We start from the raw sequence: 19,512 nt of genomic DNA, 5'->3' as shown, positions 1-19,512 counted from the left end.
CATGGCTTTAAATCAATCTCGTTCTTTGAAAAAAAAACGAGCCAAATGCTCACCATTTCCAACCAGTATGCACCTAGTGCACAAAGGTACAATCCACCCCCCCCCACCCCCTACCTTTCCTCTTTCCCATCGATGTGTAGATGATAAATAGAAGGCCCATAAATAAATTTTAAACTAAGTTCACAGCTGGTCTGTCAACCTCAGATAAATTTTTTTTAATGTCCCAGACGGTGAATGTTTCGCGTCAACATTTCGGAAAGGACACAGGCAGTCTCTACCTGTGGTTGTGAGCATAATATTTCCTTTGTAGAATTCAGTCATTCTGAGAAATGCCACTATTATCTGTAATCCTAAAATGATTGACCGCTCCTGGAACCGTTCCATACTGCCAGAGAGCTTAGATTGCGCATGTGCTTTCGCCCCAAATTTGCTGGGCAAAATTATTTATCACACGAGGAAGGTCAACGTCACAATAAAAACTTTCAATCCTTAATCAAATTCACATAAAAATATTAAATACGGTCACTTTCGGCGAGCTGAGCGAGTACCGTGACATATGACTCACACGTCACGTGGAACAGACAAGCCCTGACACAAATCCATCACCCACATAAATCCCACACTTAAATGTTGCACAGCAATTTTTCATACATGTACATGTATTTATAACTTCCTTGTTTATGATGGTGCACCAATTTAAATCTTCTTTAAAAAATATATAAAAATCTAATGATCTTGTTTTGCACCATCTTGATGTTGCTATGTGTTTTACACATGCAAACGTATTCTTCACTACAATCTGCATTAGCACTGACCTTTTTGATCAATCGTCTGAATACAACCAAAAACATTTTTCACTTTCAACCGTATATATATATATATATATATATATATACATCTAATATAAAAACATCTAATTATATATATATATATATATATATATATATATATAATTAGATGTTTTTAACGAGGGCAGGAAAAATTGGTTCGCGGGCACCAGCAGTGACCACTATTTTCGTTGTGTCTGTGTGTCTGGCTGTGTGTCTGTCTGTCTGTCTGTCTGTTTTTGACTCTCCAGAGCATAGCTCAGTGATGTTTAATGCGATCTTGATGAAACTTGGACACAAGCTAGATATCATGGTCGAGTTGTGTCTTTTTGTATGACGGGTGTCCTACGCCCCTTGAGTGCGGAGCCTCGCCCACTTGAACTTTGTATTGTTTTTTTTTTTTTTCTCTATTTTTTTCTCGCAATTTCATTTCCTAGAAGCTGTGCGTAATGTCCATAAGTACAACATATAAAAAATCCGATTTGATTTGGTCAATTTTGATGGAAGAGATAAGTTTTTACGGAAGGACTTCCTCAAAAGCTTCCACTAACTCAATTGTACCTATCGTGGCATTGTTCAATAATGCCCGCGAACCATCGTCGCCTCCCGGCTTGTCAGTTTTGAAATTGATCAGAATGAACTCTTTATTAAATAAAATAAAAATTAATTTAAAAAATTAAAGTCCAACCAAGTGAAATTGAAGTTTTTAAAAAGATTTTTTTTTAATAAAATAAATGAAGACCTTTGACCGTACGTTGTGCGTTCATTTGGCGACTATCTTTTTGGTAAGTTTATTTTGACAAGTCATTTGTTGCGTCATTGCTTCATTTCGAAGCATCAGTTTCCAGAAAAAAAAGAAGAAAGAAACGTAGTTCCATCAGTTTCTAAAAAAATACGACTGTATACCATTTCAACTATGTTGTCGCCTGCTCGCAATTCAACCAGCATTTGCCATGACAACAAATAAGGCCCAAGGAAAACACTACAAAGACTTGGCCTTCACCTGGAAAAACTTGTGTTTTCCCATGGACAACTGTGTGTCACATTATCAAGTGAAGTAGGATATCAGGACATCAGTTACTATGTTGATACACAATATCACACTTTTGCCAAAATTAGCGTTATCCCAGCAGCACTCCTGTAGCATGCCAATAGGCGCAACAGAGTCAGTAATATGTCAACATTGAAAATCTGGTGTGTCAACAAATCATCACATTCACTATTTCCGAATTACCATTTTACCAGGTCTCTTGGCCAGTTAAACTAGATATGTTAACAACTAGAGCACGGTTCACACAGTCCATGAAACTCATTGAAATTTTTGGAAAATGAAAAAGTACTTTCTGCTCAAAAAAAACTTGCCCAAGTCCTTGAAACTTCTGTAAAATCAAAATTGCACAAATATTTAATAATCTTCCAGGGCCCTGGTTGGGATCATTCATTCGCCGGCCTCTTTCAGAAAACATTAGCAATTATATCCTCCCCCAGGGATTTGCCTGGAACACCCCTGCCATAAATTGTTCCTCGCATACAAAATCTGCAACACACGAAACGTCAGTCATCACACGAAACGTGCTTTTACATAATAGTTTGTTAGAAGAAGGCACAGGACGATGAAAATGGAGAATCCCAGGACGAAATATTTGATGGAAATGAAAATTGACAGTGGAATAAATAGATGACGCAAACTCGCCATTCTATACAGCGAAAACACACAATACAGGAAATGCAATCCAGTCAAAATGGCCATGAGCACACAATAAAGGGTGCCCTGCGAGGTCTTTTAAAAGATACCGGAAACAGGGATCAAAAATACTCTACCATGAACATGTCTTCAGCCCACAGCTGCAGCACCCAATAGAGAGACAAAGCATCCAGCAACCGAAGAGAAAGAGTGGATAAAGTGAAGCATTGCGTTGTAGGGCTGGCTGCCAGGGACATCAGCATGCAGTACATGGAGTGACTGAATCGTCTTATGGCATGACGTCAGGACGTGCTACATTATGCAAGTGCCTATGGAAGGGTGGGAGGAGGCCCGATTAAAATTGTGCACATAGAAATAATCTGCAAGCCCCCCCCCCTCCGTTGGAATTGGTAATTCTGGGCAGTCTCCCTCCCTGCCCCAAATCTCCCTTTGCAAAATTACTCCTGAGTTAATCCCCTCTCTGTCTATCTGTTTGTTTGTTATTGGCAAAATCGAAGATTTTTAAAGTATATTGGTTCGTCGATTTTGTTATTGGCTGCTCTTAGAGCACCCTTCTTCTGGAGATTTCCATCTGTCTGTCTGTCCGCGAAACTTTGGTCAAGCCGAGGGGCTAAACCACTCAACAGATTCCAATGAAATTTGGTAGGTAGGACCAATATTTCTGGGAATCGTGTGCTTTCGAATATGGGACACCGGGCCCTAGCAACAGCATAGCAACGGCCCTTTAAAGTGGTAAAACAATCGAAGCTAAGAGTTCTGTGCGCAATCTATCGAGCTCCCTTCATGCCAATTTGCAGCCCTAACAAAAAATATTTGTAGGAGGAGATAGGTTTTGGGCGAGTACATGTCGAACATTTCAGAAACGGTTAATTGCGAATATCTCCAAGAGAAAGAGTCTGATTTTGATGACACTTGGGTGAAATGTGTACAATGTGGCTCGCATGTACACAAAAATGAATGGTTGCTATGCACACCTCCGTTGCTTAGCAACAGCTAAAATACTTTATCGTACATCATACACTTATTGTGGACTGTACAAAAAAATCAATACCTCTGAAACTGGACCTCCGAGGGACCTGTTTTTTTCTGCCCAAGGAGAATGTCTTACAGCATCATAAAAATATATATATATATATATATATATATATATATATATATATATATATATATATATATATATATATATATATATTTAGCGAATAGATAAATGGAATTACCAGGGCTGCCATTTGTTAGTCTCTTTGGAAACATGCCTGAAATTTCACAAGGCAGGTTTCTGGGCGCAAACTAAGAGGGCTGTGATAATCATATTTATTGTGCTAAATTGATTGATAGCATGTACATGAATATCGGCTAGTCGCGTCGGCCAGCTTTCCATCTCGAGCGAGCAGCCATGTCGCCTACCGGCTTGTTCTGTCTGTTTGTCTGTTGGATCGCCGAAATAGGTGACCCTTATTGTCAGTAATTCGATCTGTTTGTTTGGATGTTTGTTCGTTTGTCATCAGCATAATTGGTAGTAAACGTGGGTGGATTTTGACCAAACTCGGGTGGGTAGGTACATCTTATGACCTAGTGCTTTGGAAATTGTGATGGTTGCTCGGGACGCTTTGGTTCCCTAGCAACAACCGAAAAACTTTCAAAATCGGTTCCGTTCACGTGAAATCAATTCCGAAAGCCATTATCCCACGTAGGGTTATGAAATTTGGCACGAATGATCTACAGGTGATGCTCTATCAAATATATTCGGGTTTTTGTGATATATGGAATACTTTACCCACAGCGCCCCCTACAATTAGGGTATGCGCGAAAATTGAAGGCCCCCGAGCCACCAAGTGAGTGCATCAATACGAATGAAACTTTGCAGGTTCATGGTACTCAATGAGTACTACAACTTTGCCTCAGGACATATTGATCGATTTCGGTTCGGTCAGGGGTCAAAGGTCAATTAGTGCAAAAATCGATAATATGCGAGAGCTGGAGGTGCCTTCACGCCAAATGCTACTCCTCCTAGGGTTATGGTCAGATGGTCATGAAAATTCACACTAATCGTCTGGAATACATTGTGCACAAACGATCGAGCCGGATTTCCGAATTCAAACCGCATTTTCCGTTCTTTTCGTTCAAATGGATACCGAGTAGTTATCAGTAGATGGAACTGGATGAGATTTGATATGCATAATCTTAAGGTGATTCCCTATCCTCCATATGACATCCATTTTGCTCTATATCTTATAGTTTCCATGCTCGGCGACCCATCGCCGCGTACCGGCTTGTTCTGTCTGTTTGTCTGTCTGTTTGTCGCCTTCATGTCACAATTTTAAACAATCTTCATGAAACTTCACCACATGGTAGAGCATGTCATTCGGAAGAAGCCTCTTGCTTTTGAGGTCAAAAGTTCAAAAGGTCAACATAGGCCAAAGGGTGAGATTTCTAAAATCCTCAATTTTCATCCGATTGACTTGAAATTCGAAGAGGATTTATATTTGATGTCACTGGATTCAACCAACCAATTATTTTTGAGGTCAACATGGACCCAAAGGTCAACATAGGCCCAAGGTCAACAACTAAGATGGTATTTTTCAAATCCTCACTTTTCATCTGATTGACTTGAAATTTGGAGAGGATTTATATATTCAGGTCATTGAATTCAACCAGCCAATGATTTTGAGGTCATCAAATAACAAAAGGTCAACATAGTCCCAAGGTCAACAACTAAGGTGGTGTTTCTAAAATACTCATTTTTCATATTATTGACTTGAAATTTGAAGAGGATATATATTTCAGGTCACATAATTCAACAAGCCAATTATTTTTGAGGTCAACATGGACAAAAAAAGTCAACATAGGCCAAAGTTCAACAACTCGCGGAGATTTCTAAATTCCTCAGTTTTCATCTGATTGACTTGATATTTCAAGAGAATTTATATTTCAGGTCAATGGATTCAACCAACCATTTATTTTTGGGATCAACATACACCAAAAGGTCAATATAGTTCCGAGGGCAACAACCAAGGTGGTATTTCTAAAATCCTCAATTTTCATACCATTGACTTGAAATTTAAAGAAGATATATATTTCAGGTCACTGAATTCAACTACCAATTATTTTGTAGGGACACATAGGCCAAAAGGTCAACAAAGGCCAAATTCTAAAATTGACAATTTTCATCCGATTCACTTGAAATTTGAAGAGGAGTTGCACATTTGGTCATTTAATTCAACCACCAATTATTTTTTCGGTCAAATTTGTTTTCTAGATTTTGCAAGTGTTGTACTCTGCACGACGTTTTCTTCTTCTTTGTTAATTTCCGGAATCCTTCGGATTTCAGCAATTATGTTGGTCGGTTGTGTGTGTCTGTCTGTTTGTTTATGTGTTTGTTTACCCTGTAGCAGCCACACCGTTTCAGCGATCATGACCAAACTGGGTACAGACGTCGGCAATGGTCCAACTTAGACACTTTTCGTTTTTGGTGAATCTTGGTCAAGGTCACCGAAAAACCGAAATTCTTATTTTTGCAATAACGTCCGCTAAAATGGTCGTATCGGCTTCAAACCAAATCCAAAATGTGCATCTTCCAATTCTGCATCCAACCATATGTCTCATTGGGATGTCACACCAACACCCTTCTTAGCGGTCGGGGGTCGAATGTCAGGGGGGTCGGGTCAAAAATTTCAAATTGCGATAAAAATGCCATTTCAAGTCCGATCGACTTCCAAGTTATGATCATGACCAAACTAAGTGCTTTAACTCATTAAACAGTAGCACTATCGACTTATAAGAACCAAATTGATTTCCAGGTTTTTGTTTTTTCAGAGATCATGGAGATATGACAAAGTTATTCCGGCAATTCCTTGCTCAACGAGCAATTTCGTTTGTCTGTCTATCTGTCATTGTGTGCAGGATATCTCAAAGAGTTGTCGACAGATTCGAATGAAATTTGGTGGAGAGGTTGGGTATGTGACGAGGACGAACTGATTAGATTTTGGTGAAAATCCGGATCCGGATCAGCCTCCTGAAATTTTTTTAAGTGATTCTTCGCTATTGAGGGATAGGGCCAAAAACAATTGATAACACGGGTCAAGTTAGGTCAGGTATGGGAGCATGCAACATAGCAGCGCGTCTCTGCGTCCCCTTTCCACCGATACTCCAGGGCCTCTGGATGGCCATCCGCAAGACAGATGCCTGGCCCATCCCCATCTCCTTGAGATGCCGATCAAGCTGCTGCAACCACGAGGCATGTGGTCAGCCCATTAACCTCCTCCACTCACCAGGTTCTCTCGCTGAGAGAATCTGGTGAGCAGGATCAGCATTAGTGTAGTAGATAGTAGAAAAATCGTGCAAATTATGATGCAAGCATCAAATTTGGCATTTCTGTTCTGAGGGGATTTCTGATCAAATCTGCCCGATTGGCCATTTGAAAATCCAAATTTTGAAAAATTTGAAAAAGACAAAAAACTTCAAAAAAATTTGAAGTCACAGCTGGCTGAAATTCTTGAAGCGCAAGTGAACATCCCAGACAGAACCAAGGGGAGATGCAGTCATCATTGATGGCTCAGCACTTATTAATGCCCTACCTTCACACACTTCAAAGATATTTGATGACTATGCTAAAGAAGACATCATCCCAAAGGTGGAATTCTATGGTGCCAGGTACGAGAGGGTGGACGTGGTGTTTGATGTGTACAAGAAGTCAAGTCTGAAGTCCGAGATAAGGTCGAAAAGGAGGCAAGGAATCAGAAGAAGAGTGACAGGAACCAGTAAGACCCCAAGTAACTGGAGAAGCTTTCTTCGAGATGACAGCAACAAGACTGAGCTGTTTCACTTCCTTGCGGAAAAGATGTGTGAAGCACAGACGACAAGCACAGTCATTGTCACAAAAGGAGAAGATGCCATTAGCAACATAAGGAAGTCACTGGATGCTGCGTCTCCATGTTGTCATGAAGAAGCTGACACTCGAATATTTGTACACGCCAGAGATGCAACGACGGATGGTAGCAAGTCCATTATCATTAAGGCTAATGACACGGACGTACTTGTCATAGCAATATCTGTACTGCCATCCTTATAGGAACTAGGTCTTGAGAACATGTGGATTGCCTTTGGCCAAGGAGCGAAAGCGCGATGGATCCCAGTCCATGAGGTAGTTTCTGCAATAGGGCCTGAGAAAGCTCGAGGGATCCCATACTTCCATGCGTTCACTGGATGTGACGTCGTGTCTGCCTTCCGCGGTAAAGGGAAGAAAACTGCATGGCAGACTTGGAACGTCTTTAATGATGTTTCTGAAACATTCACCAATCTCAGCCAGCATCCAACATTGATTCGTGATCTTGACTTTTTTGAAGTTTTTTTTTTTTTTTCAAATTTTTCAAAATTTGGAGTTTCAAATGGCCAATCAGGCAGATTTGATTAGAATCCCCTGGAGAAAAAATGTGCCAAATTTGATGCTTGTATCATCATTTGCACGATTCCTCTCAAAAATTGCTGTTATCTGCCCCACTACATCAGGAAAACTAGAACGGGCACTCGGTAGAGCGTATACCTTCGCCGCCGCTACTTTTTTCCGGCACATTTGAAAAACGTCATTTAAAAACGTCCATGACGTCACAACCATCAGTCCGATGGACGTCAAATTTGGTGTTAGACGTCATTGAGGGCAGTCCAACAAAATGGAATGATAAACACTGAAAAAAATCCAAAGTTTAAAAATGATGTCATCTTGTGACGTCATTTTGACGCACTTCCAATGACGTCACTACCAATCGCGGACTACCATCCTGAAAGCTCTTATTTCACGGAACATTTTAACGTTGGTTTCATGTCAATAGCTCTATTAGATCTGAAGTTATGCCTACAAGTATATTTTGACCTTCAGTGTGACCTTGACCTTGACCATAGAGTTAATTTGCAAAACCTGTTCATAAATAAGCAGATATTTTGGTACTGATCATAATGCCTGGATTTGGGACAATTTCCTTTACAAATTACATAGATATTTGAATATAAAATATCAGGACATTTTAGCCACAATTGAAAAACGTTATGTTCAAACGTCAATGACATCATAACGGTCAGTCCGAACGACGTCAAATTTGGTGTGTGACGTCCTTAAGGTAAGTCCTACAAAACGGTATGATCAAAACTGATGAGGTCGAAAATTGAAAGTTTACGTCATCTTGTGACGTCATTTTGACGCACTTCTGATGACGTCACGTCAAATCTGACACCACGGACCCGAAAGTATTTCGTCATGGAACAATATGGCATTGGTTGCATGTCGATAGCTGTCTTATGAAGGAAGTTATGCTCAAAAGTTTGTTTTTGACCTTTTCATGACCTTGACCTTTGACCCGATCGCTTCCAAAATCTAATCAAATCGTCCTTGGATAATCACGAATAATCCCACCAATTTTCATGCAATTCGGTTTAATACTTTCTGAGTTATGCGAATAACAAACAAACACACATATTCACAAATGAATAAATACACAGCGACCAAAACATAACCTTTCGCAGAATGCGAAGGTAATGAGCCACATGTCCATACAGCAGCAGCTGATGCTCCTGGAGAATGCAGGTGACAAATCTCATTTGAGTCTCTCTCAGCAACCGTTCGTTGCTGTGGACGATATCTCATATCTTTATCTAAGACAAATCTTGGTGGACAGGTTGTCTATGTGATGAGGAAGAATTGATTCGATTTCAGTGAAGATCCAAATCCAGATCTGGATACGAGTTTTTATCCCTCGCCGCTTGGTGGAAGGGGGATATTGTTATCACCCAGGTCGTCCGGCTGTCCGTCCGTCCGTCCATCCGGGCGTCAACATTTATAGCTGTGAGTGTGATAACTCATAAACTGTTCAACATATCGATTTGAAATTTGGGTCACACATGTACCACCTGAAAAGGAAGAACCTTATTGATTTTGGGCGTGGCCAGATCCAAGATGGCCGACTGGCGTGGCCATCTTGAAAAAAAATGTTTTTTTTAAATAAATGGAAAACCGCTAATCTGATTTCAATTATTTTTCAATGGCGGTTGATTTTGGGCGTGGCCGGATCCAAGATGGCCGACGGGTGGTCATCTTGAAAAAAATGTTTTTTGTAATAAATGGAAAATCGCTTATCTGATTTCAATTATTTTTCAATGGCGGTTGATTTTGGGCGTGGCCGGATCCAAGATGGCCGACCATCTTGAAAACAAGATAGCCGATGGGCGGCCATCTTGAAAAAAATGTTTTTTGTAATAAATGGAAAATCGCTTATCTGATTTCAATTATTTTTCAATTGTGGTGTCGTGCTAGAGGTGCTCCAAGGCAGACACGAGCGGGGGAGCAGTTCAACCCTGCTTTATTGCACGAGCGAGAGCGTGAGCGTACGTTGCCCGTAACTCCCCTTTATTACGTACTCGATGCACTCTACAAGCCACATGACTTACAGGCTCCCAGGCCACAATGGCTACAGCAACTACGACCACGCCTCAGGCGGCGCGCACTCCTATATCCCGTGCAAGCACGTGACCACTCTAAACCACTCCTCCACCACGCTCCCCACATCATGCCCTGCCCCCGCAGGCCCGCTACACCACATCAATGGCGGTTGATTTTGGGCATGGCCAGATCCAAGATGGCCGACTGGGGCGGCCATCTTGAAAACAAGATGGCTGACGTGCGGCTATCTTGAGAAAAATGTTTTTTGTAATATATGGAAAACCGCTTCTCTGATTTCAATTTTTTTAATGGCGGTTGATTTTGGGCATGGCCAGATCCAAGATGACCGACGGGCGGCCATCTTGAAAAAAATGTTTTTTGTAATAAATGGAAAATCGCTGATCTGATTTCAATTATTTTTCAATGGCGGTTGATTTTGGGCATGGCCGGATCCAAGATGGCTGACTGGGGCGGCCATCTTGAAAACAAGATGGCTGATGGGCGGCCATCTTGAAAAAATGTTTTTTGTAATATATGGAAAACCACTTATCTGATTTCAATTATTTTTCAATGGCAGGGGATTCCCCATCTCTGATGGTATATATTTTTTATTTTTTAGTCATAATTGACCATTCTGAGATGGGGCCAAAAATGATGTATTGCATGATACTTCAAAAATGTATTGGGCCTGATACGTTCTACTGGATCAGGCATTGCGTCATGGAGGTATGCGCTATACCGAGTGCCCTTATAGTTTCATTTCTATTCGTTTTAGATAACCCTTCCCTTATGAGTTGTGGGGTTATGGGACTATGCATTGTGTGGGGTTTATGTCGTGTTTTTCTTTCCATTCTTTACACATCTTTCATTCTTTCCATTATTTTGCTTGGTTGCACATGCAAACCTCTCCTTCCTTCATGTATGCATGCATGCCAAGGACCCGAGCAACAGGGGCAATTCATTTGCATTTGCGTGCCACTTCGCATTCAAATCGCGCACCATTGTCTAACAGACGTTACACCTCAGACTTCACCAGACTGGAACTCCCAATGTTGCAGCATTTCATACACCATGGCAACGCTTTTATAAAAAGCACCGTTCCATCGAACCACAACCCAAGCTTGCTTACCTTCGCCATTAACAGCCACAACAAATGACCAACCACCTCCATCATAAATCACCACACGATAGCTGCTACACCACAACACCACTGCCATTGCTCAACCACCATCACCACTGACGTTCACCACTGGCTTCTGGACCAGTAGGAGACGGTGGCACCGAACACACCATAGTAGATACCCAGGTTGGGATAGTCTTGCATGTAACTTGAGGTGCAAATGTGCGTGGAATTTCATTTGATGCCGTGGGAATTGCCTTTGTGCGCTCTGCTCAATTACGGCCCTCATTGGGTGTCCAATGCATGCTAATGGCTGGAGAGCGCAGCCGATTTTCCCAACGCCATGTTAATCTTGGAGATCAATCATTTGGTAGAACATGGAGCGACTGTGGCCATTTCCGCTGCCGAATCATCTTCCCATGATCAGAGGGAGCTAGCACCGGGGTAATCATCCATACATTACCCAGGGCGCTGGAAAACACCCATTGGTCCGCCTCATCCACTCCCAAGTACCGCCCCCACCAGGGAATTATAAAGAGCTGTGCATCCCACACGTTTGGTGGGCTCGGTTTTCTGGCTGCACGTTCTTGGGGTCAAGGTGCGGTAAACAACGGAGCTTGACGGAGTGAGCGGGATGGAGCCGACGGAGTAGAGTGCTGATCAAGCGGAAGAGCCAGACGCCAGACCTGACACAGTTTTAGACAGTATATGTGCAGACCTCTTTACACTTCACTTTAGGACTATTTTCTCACACATTTTTTGCTTTGCTTCCAGACCCCCTTGATCCACGTCTTTACACCTTCTTCTCCACACATCACAACACCTCTGATGACCACGCATCGGAGACACCCTCAGTTTTCCACCCCCCTTTTCCCCCTCCCCGACTGGGTATACATTGGTCCGTCGACTGCGACTGGTAAAAGAGGTCGTCAATGCCTCGTTCTCTCTCTCTCTCTCTCTCTCTCTCTCTCTCTCTCTCTCTCTCTCTCTCTCTCTCTCTCTCTCTCTCTCTCTCTCTCTCTCTCTCTCTCTCTCTCTCTCTCTCTCTCTCTCTCTCTCTCTCTCTCTCTCTCTCTCCGTCTCTCCGTCTCTCCGTCTCTCCGTCTCTGCGTCTCTGCGTCTCTCCGTCTCTCCGTCTCTCCGCCTCTCCCTCTCCCTCTCCCTCTCCCTCTCCCTCTCCCTCTCCCTCTCCCTCCCCCTCTCCCTCTCCCTCTCTCTCTCTCTCCCTCTCTCTCTCTCTCTCTCTCTCTCTCTCTCTCTCTTTCTCTCTCTCTCTCGCTTCCTCCCTCTCTCGCTTCCTCCCTCTCTCGCTTCCTCCCTCTCTCGCTTCCTCCCTCTCTCGCTTCCTCCCTCTCTCGCTTCCTTTTTCTCTCGCTTCCTCTTTCTCTCTTTCTCTCTTTCTCTCTTTCTCTCTTTCTCTCTCTGATGTTTTGTTGGTATAATTACGATTGTGATGTGATATAACGAAGCCACCTATGACATCCAAAAATTAGACTTATTCTCCATGTGGAGTACCTGCCATGTGCCAAGTTTCAACTTTTTTCCACGGTGCGGTTTCGGAGATACAGAGGTCCAAAGTTTTTCCTTTTTTCCAACATGGCTGCCACACCACGTGACCTACGAGGTCATAATTGTCATTAAAACATACTACATCAACACTCGCTAATATGGTGAAAATTTGCTGTCAATCTGACAAGCGGCTGCAGAGAAGAACGGTACTTACGTTCTGTGCAGACAAACAAACAGACAGGCAGACAAACGGACCCAAATGCAATACCCTCTTCTCGGGTGAGGGTAATTAAATTGAAATAAAGTAAAGGATTTAAAGGTTGTAGAAAAAGATAACTTAGATGTTTACCGCCTTTTCCATCCATCCATTGGGACCATACTCTGTACAGAGCATCGGTGCTGCCAAAGAAGTCTCCAGGGTTATTGGGCACAATCCTGGACAGGTCACCACTCTGACACAGGATACTCAAATGGCTCAATCATCTCAGCAAGCTGGAACTCATTTTGCTGACCTCAGAAGTAGGAGGAGATTGGAATCATATTCTGTGCAGAGTTTTGGTGCTGCTTAAGTAGTCTCCCTGGCTATTGGACACAATCCGGAATGGGTCGCCACTGCGACACAGTGTACCAGCAAGCTGGCACTCATTTTGCCGACCTCAGAAGGACGAGAGGCTGAATCAATCCCACCTGGTATTAATTCAACGGCCAAGCAGGATTTGAACTCAGGACCCTGGGATCCCAAACCCACCACCCGAACCATTAGGCCAACACAAGGCCTAGTGCCTTTTCTACCATCTTATTTCACACGTTCCATCAGTTCTTCATGCCTGTTGGAGGTGTCATTTATGTTTGTGACATCCTTAAAAACAGTAAATTTCTTGTTTGGAATGATATTCAATTTTGTTTGACTGCCAGACAGGCAGGCAGAATAAAAAGATTATCTCGCTCCTCTCTGCGCATGCGTAATCGGGATGATATTCATAACCAAAGTGCTGCAAAACTCCAGGCTTGTTTTTGATTCATGTTCCCATTTGTGTTCCAAGTATAACATTCATTTGAAATGAAGTTTGTTTCTACCCCCGATAATCCACCCAAGCCCACTTCCTTCAATTCCCCTGTTTTCCTTCCTGAAAGTCCCTGTAATGTCCATCTTCTCTTCGCCATGTTCCCCGTCCCATCTCCATCCCTCTCCCTTCCACAGTTCACCTAATGTGTCTGTTCCCCACTGTTTTGTCCCTTCCACTCCCGCCCCTCTTGTCTCATGCCCCCTTGCTGTGAGTTGTGTGTTCGCTCTCATACGAGCCTCGACAAGGTATACAAAAAAAAAACAAAAAAAAAAGTTGTCCCTCGATCATAAACTGACGTTTGTGGATCGACTGACGGACAGACAGACAGACAAAGTGAACCATTTCCTTAACCCTACTTTTTGCTTCACGTGTGTTAGGTAATAATGTTTTTGGTTCCTTGATGTGCATCAATCCAAGTTATGAATGTGAGGACAACTCGGTGATGTGCTTCTTTTCGGTGTAATTTGAGTACGAGATGCTCTGTGGTGGACACTCCATTTGTTTCTCAATTTATCTTTTTCAACATAATTTGCCGTCCCGATGCTGCATCTGCTGTATCACAGTGTTTCTCAACCTTTTTTGACCCACGCCCCACTTTGATTTTCAAAAAAATCGTACGCCCCACCATGATTGGATACACTACAGTATATACTACATTTGTATTCAAAAGGCTTGATTAAAACTTTTTTGCAAATTTTATTCAATTGCTACTCACTTCAATGGGAGCCCTGCCCTTGACGCTGGCTGCAGATTTATTTGATTCGAGGAACCAATTTTGTCAGTTTCGGCCTTAAATCACCACGTTTCGTGATTTCCAGTCGATTTCTCTGCGCTATCTCTTGAAAGCGATCATATATTAATTCATTAATTCTGAATCCTCATGCCCCATCAAAATATTGCCACGCCCCACCTTGAGAAACACTGCTGTATCATATTATACAGAGGCCACATCTAATAAATGTGCCTTGAAATGAACCTGTACACGACACAACCTTGGACAACTGCTGAACTGTAAATGGACGTTGGCAATGAAACAGATTTTTTTTTTTTAAATACAATAAATGAAACAACTCCTTCCCAGCACTTTGCGATAACAATCCCAAAATCGTGATTTTGTCCGATTCGAGGAACCAAACCACCGAGAGCAGCGCACATCTCCGGCCCGATTAAACAATCATTCACAACGACGAGGAGATGGTGTCCGTGCAGGGGGCGAATAATGCAGTCGAGTCAATCAAGCGATTGCGAAAATGTATCATCTGTTGCCTAATGGCATCTCCTCACCAATTAGTCATACAATGAAGACTTGTTTTTTTAATTGTCTCTCTTTGTAGTGTTTTATTATTTTCCATTTTCACAATGGTTCCACCTCACATTTTCTCTCGACTCTATTCCCCTTCGTATTATGCTCAGTGTTTCTGCATCATTCCTGAAGCTAGAGTACAGACCCTGTCTCCATTGGTGATGAGACAAAGGGTTAAAAGCCACAAAGCAGTGAAACACAGGTAAACCATTGGGCTCCTTCACAGTATAGTGTTGGTAAAAAAAATTTTCTTGTTTTGCCAGTTTACGAATCCCAACACTCTGCTATAACACCTTTTACTTCACCTCAAAAACCGAGCCATCCTCCCCACCCGAGGGACCATAATTACACTTGTTACATGCACAAAAATGGAATACTTTTACTCAACCCCCTTCCCTCTCAATCTTCATTTCCATCTGCTATTATTGCTTCATGCTTGGTGTTGGCTTAATGGTTAGGGTGGTGAGTTTGGGGTCCTGAGTTCACATCCTGCTTGGCTGTTGAATTAATACCAGGTGGGGTTGACTCAGCCTGTCATCATTCTGAGGTCAGCAAAATGAGTACCAGCTTGCTGGGATGATTGAGCCATTTGAGTGTCCTGTGTTGGAGTGGTGACCCGTCCAGGATTGTGCCCAATAACCCTGGAGACTTCTTTGGCAGCACCAATGCTCTGTACAGAGTATGGTTCTGATGGATGGATGGATGGATGGATTGTTGCCTTGTTCTATATTTTTCTCAATTTTAATATCTTCGATTAACTCCCCACCCTTGTTTTTTTACCCCCATGCAGACAACCTCATGGTTCCTTGTGGCTTTGCCATTTCAAATGATGTGAACGTTTTGGGTGTTTTATTATTATTATTATCCATTCATGGGATATGTTCATCGCTGGCAAGGCCAGCTGACATATCACCCATCCTTCATTGCGTTTAAGAAGCTGGTTGCATGCCTTCTAAAACCACTGCAGTCCATATGGTGTAGGTCTTACAAAAATGTTATTTTGCACTACAAGGTACTACAAGGAATGAGTTCAGGGATTGATCCAGCAACGATGAAACAACAATGGTATATGTTCAACACTTTCTCTCAGCAATCTCCTCTCTCTCAGCAAATGTTGGAGACCCTCAATCTCAAACAAAAAGTTAGGACCATCAACTTGGATATATCTCCGGCATTCGACACTGCCTTGCATTCTGCTTTGCTTGCCAAGCTCTCTGCCTGTGGTATTCAGCCCCTTTTACAACTGGATTTATGACTTCTTCCACTCATGCAGCTGACGTGTTGCCATCAGTGAAACCCTCTCCTCCCATCAACCAGTGGAGGCTGGAGTTCCCCAAGGCAGTGTTCTGGGCACAGTTTGGTTGCTCATCTATTTTAATGACCTCTGTGATGCTCTGGAAAACCCTTTCTTCCTTTTTGTGTCGTGCAGTATCACATCGTCTCTCTGCTTATCTGGAAATGGTCCAACAAATGCAACATGTCCTTGAGTGATCGTCAAACAAACCTCCCTGTCTACTTCCTTGGTTATCCACTGGAAGAAATTCAATCTTGAACTTCTCTGCCTCACCATCAGCCATGACCTTTGCTGGGCTGACCACATGGCAAAGCTTGCCTCCAAATCCAGCCACTGACTGGGCATCCTTTGTCAATCCAAGTCTCTCCTTGGAAAATCAGAGCTACTCACTGTCCATAAAGCCTACGTCCATAGTTAAATGAAGTACTGCTCTCTCAGTCCTCAGACCCTCCCCAGCAATTCCAGGATGCGTATGTTCTTCCAATAACCCTCTTCTGGTTAATGTTCCAAAATCCAGGCTGAATGCACCCCGAACTGTTTTATTCCTCACTTCTTCTGACAATGGAACCACTTTCCAATGGTTGTTCTGTCTCGCTTTTCCCTCCAGAACTTCATGAAAGCAGTTCACCACCATCTCCTGCCATCCCAAATTCTGACCCATGATCCTTATTACCCCCATTCACCTTTCCTAACCTATTCATCTTCCTTGCTAGTGTTTGGTTCCTCCCCTCCTTCCTCTCATGTTTCCTGTTCTTTCATTCCCTTAATGTTTGGCCCACTCACTATCAATTACGCCTTGCTCTTCCATGAGCCTTGCTTCTGTAAAGCAAAAGAAGCCAAGAGAGTGTGAAACTTGGAGCGAAACTTGACGTTGATGGTGTTCTCATAAATATGTTGCCTCATCCTTCTAATTGGTGGAGGTTACGGGTTTGGAAGATACTGCCGAAAAACTTGAGAGAACTTTTTGTAGAGCATCCCGTTGAGCTACCAACAATAATCACAGCATAGATGTCTCCCCTTGTGAAGACATCTGTAAAACATTTTGATGGATGGGCTAGCGGTACACACGCTTGCCTCTACACTGTCTAGTCTGGGTTTGAATCCCGACCCAGCTATAAACTGTCATCCCGTTGTTTCACAGGACGGGTGATTCATCAATGTGTGTGCGCACATTAGTCGGTGGATGTTAAAGATCCCACCACGTCCTTCGCGAACAGTAGGTGATCAATCGCAAGCACCGTGGCAAAATTACAAATTCTTGCCCTAACTACTGCTGGGAAGGCAATGGCAAACCAGCATAACCCTTGCCAAGAAACTGTTTCGGTAGCACCGATGCTTCCTGTTACAGTATATGGTACATCAGAAGCAGAAAATGGTCTCCCTTATTTCTGCTTCAAATATATATATATATATATATATATATATATATATATATATATATATATATATATATATATATATATATATATATATATGTGTATATATATATATATATATATATATATATATATATATATATATGTATATATATATATATATATATATATATATATATATATATATTATTTTTGTCTTGAGTTATTTCTTGTTTTCCTCTTTGGATTCCAACTTGTATTTCTCCTTTTGTTTTTTTCTATCTTTGCCAATAAAGGTTTTTTGGGGGGTTTTTTTTGGCATATTTCAACACCCCTGCATTCTCATATTGTGTCCTTAGGGTGTTTTAATGCCTCCGCTGACGAAGTCACTGGTGGCATTATGTTTTGGGTTGTCCATCCATGCATAAGTACATACGCACATCTGTCTACGCTAATTTCCCCTCGCCGAAAGAGAGGGTATTGCATTTGGGTCCGTTTGTTTGTTTGTCCACACAGAACTTTAGTGTTTTTCTCCGCAACCTCTTGTCATATTGAGAAGAAATTGTCACCATAGGAATGACTACTCATGCAGAATGTTTTAATGATAATTATGACGTCATATGTCACTTGGTGTGGCAGCCATGTTGGAAAAAACAAAAACTTTGGACCTCTGTATCTCTGAAACCACACCAAGGAAAAAGTTGAAACTTGGCACATGGCAAATACTCATGGGGAATAGTGTGTGATTTTCATGACATCATAGGTGCCTTTGTTATGACGTCATAATTGCAGATGTAGAACGCTACATCTGATCAGTATGAAAAATTTTGAGAGTCATGTTAGGATAAAATGGTCCAAAGAAAAAAAAATTGAGGACGTCATCAGTCAGTAACGCAATTCAGCAGCCATATTGTTTTGTTTTTTGGGGTTTTTTTAACCTTCAAAAATTTTCTTCTCTGAAGTGGCCGATCCCGAAGAGAGGATGATCACCTGTCTCTGTTATCATCTGAGCTCAAGCGTTTGGACATCGGGATTGCAGCTTTCTCTGAGGTTCGGAGACCGGATTGCGGTGAGATAATGGTGGGTGGTTACACCTACTATTGGTCTGGTCGCTCTGATGGTTACCATACCCAAGGAGTTGCTGTAGCTGTGTCCAATAAGCTGACCCGAATGATAATTGAGGTAACACCGGTCAACGAGCGTATTATGAGATTAAGGATTCGTCACTCCTTAGGTGTCCTTTCCCTGGTCTCTGTTTATGCTCCGACTGAAGCAAGTGATCTCACCGTGAAGGATGCATTCTACGCCACGCTCGAGTCTGTGGTTGATCAGTGCCCCAGAGGAGATACACTTCTAGTCTTTGGGGATTTCAATGCATCGACTGGAACTGATAGGGATGGTTATGAGGTGTGTATTGGTCCCCATGGGTCAGGAACTATGAGCCAGAATAGCACTAAGTTCCTTGACTTTGCAAGAAGTCATGGACTTAGGGTGGCTGGTTCATGATTTCAGCACCCACAAACTCATTGCTGGACTTGGTATTCCAACGCTGGCGGTGTGGCAAAGGAGATAGACCATGTCCTCATTGACGGTCGCTGGAGGATGATCCAGAACTGCAGGGTCTACCGGAGTGCTCAGTTCCTCAATACTGACCACAGGCTTGTTGTAGCAACTCTAAAGCTGCACCTTAAATCCTGGAAAATGGTACCATCCCAGCCTAGGCTGGATGTTGGCAAGCTCAGGGATGAGAGGGTAGCTGAGGACTTTGCGAACAGGCTGAGTGGATACTTGGGGGGTCTGGGTGCTTTGCGGGGTCCTGAAGAGTTGTGGAGTGCCTTCAAGACCACCGTCCTTGATGTTGCCGGTGGATGCCTTGGAACTCACCGCAGGGCAAAGAAGAATTTTG

General features: G+C 42.5%; 1 protein-coding gene and 1 long non-coding RNA gene across 6 annotated transcripts in view; one reads left to right on the top strand and one right to left on the bottom strand.

Moving 5' to 3' along the window:
• The window catches only part of FHIT (fragile histidine triad diadenosine triphosphatase), a 222,444-nt gene that overhangs the window by 143,426 nt on the left and 59,506 nt on the right, over positions 1-19,512 (top strand). The window lies entirely within an intron of this gene.
• The window catches only part of LOC147008800 (uncharacterized), a 97,143-nt gene continuing 79,335 nt past the window's right edge, over positions 1,705-19,512 (bottom strand). Inside the window, exons 2-3 of the long non-coding RNA XR_015053332.1 lie at positions 2,649-2,840; positions 1,705-2,364 (exon numbers count right to left, since the gene is read on the bottom strand). This is a non-coding gene — a long non-coding RNA (uncharacterized LOC147008800). The remainder of the gene's footprint in view (positions 2,365-2,648; positions 2,841-19,512) is intronic.

Source organism: Eptatretus burgeri, chromosome 18 (assembly GCF_056783735.1).
Source record: "Eptatretus burgeri isolate ZD-2024b chromosome 18, Ebu_testis_v1, whole genome shotgun sequence".
NCBI classification, from domain to species: Eukaryota; Metazoa; Chordata; class Myxini; order Myxiniformes; family Myxinidae; genus Eptatretus; species Eptatretus burgeri.
This window is presented reverse-complemented; position numbering and strand designations above follow the sequence as displayed.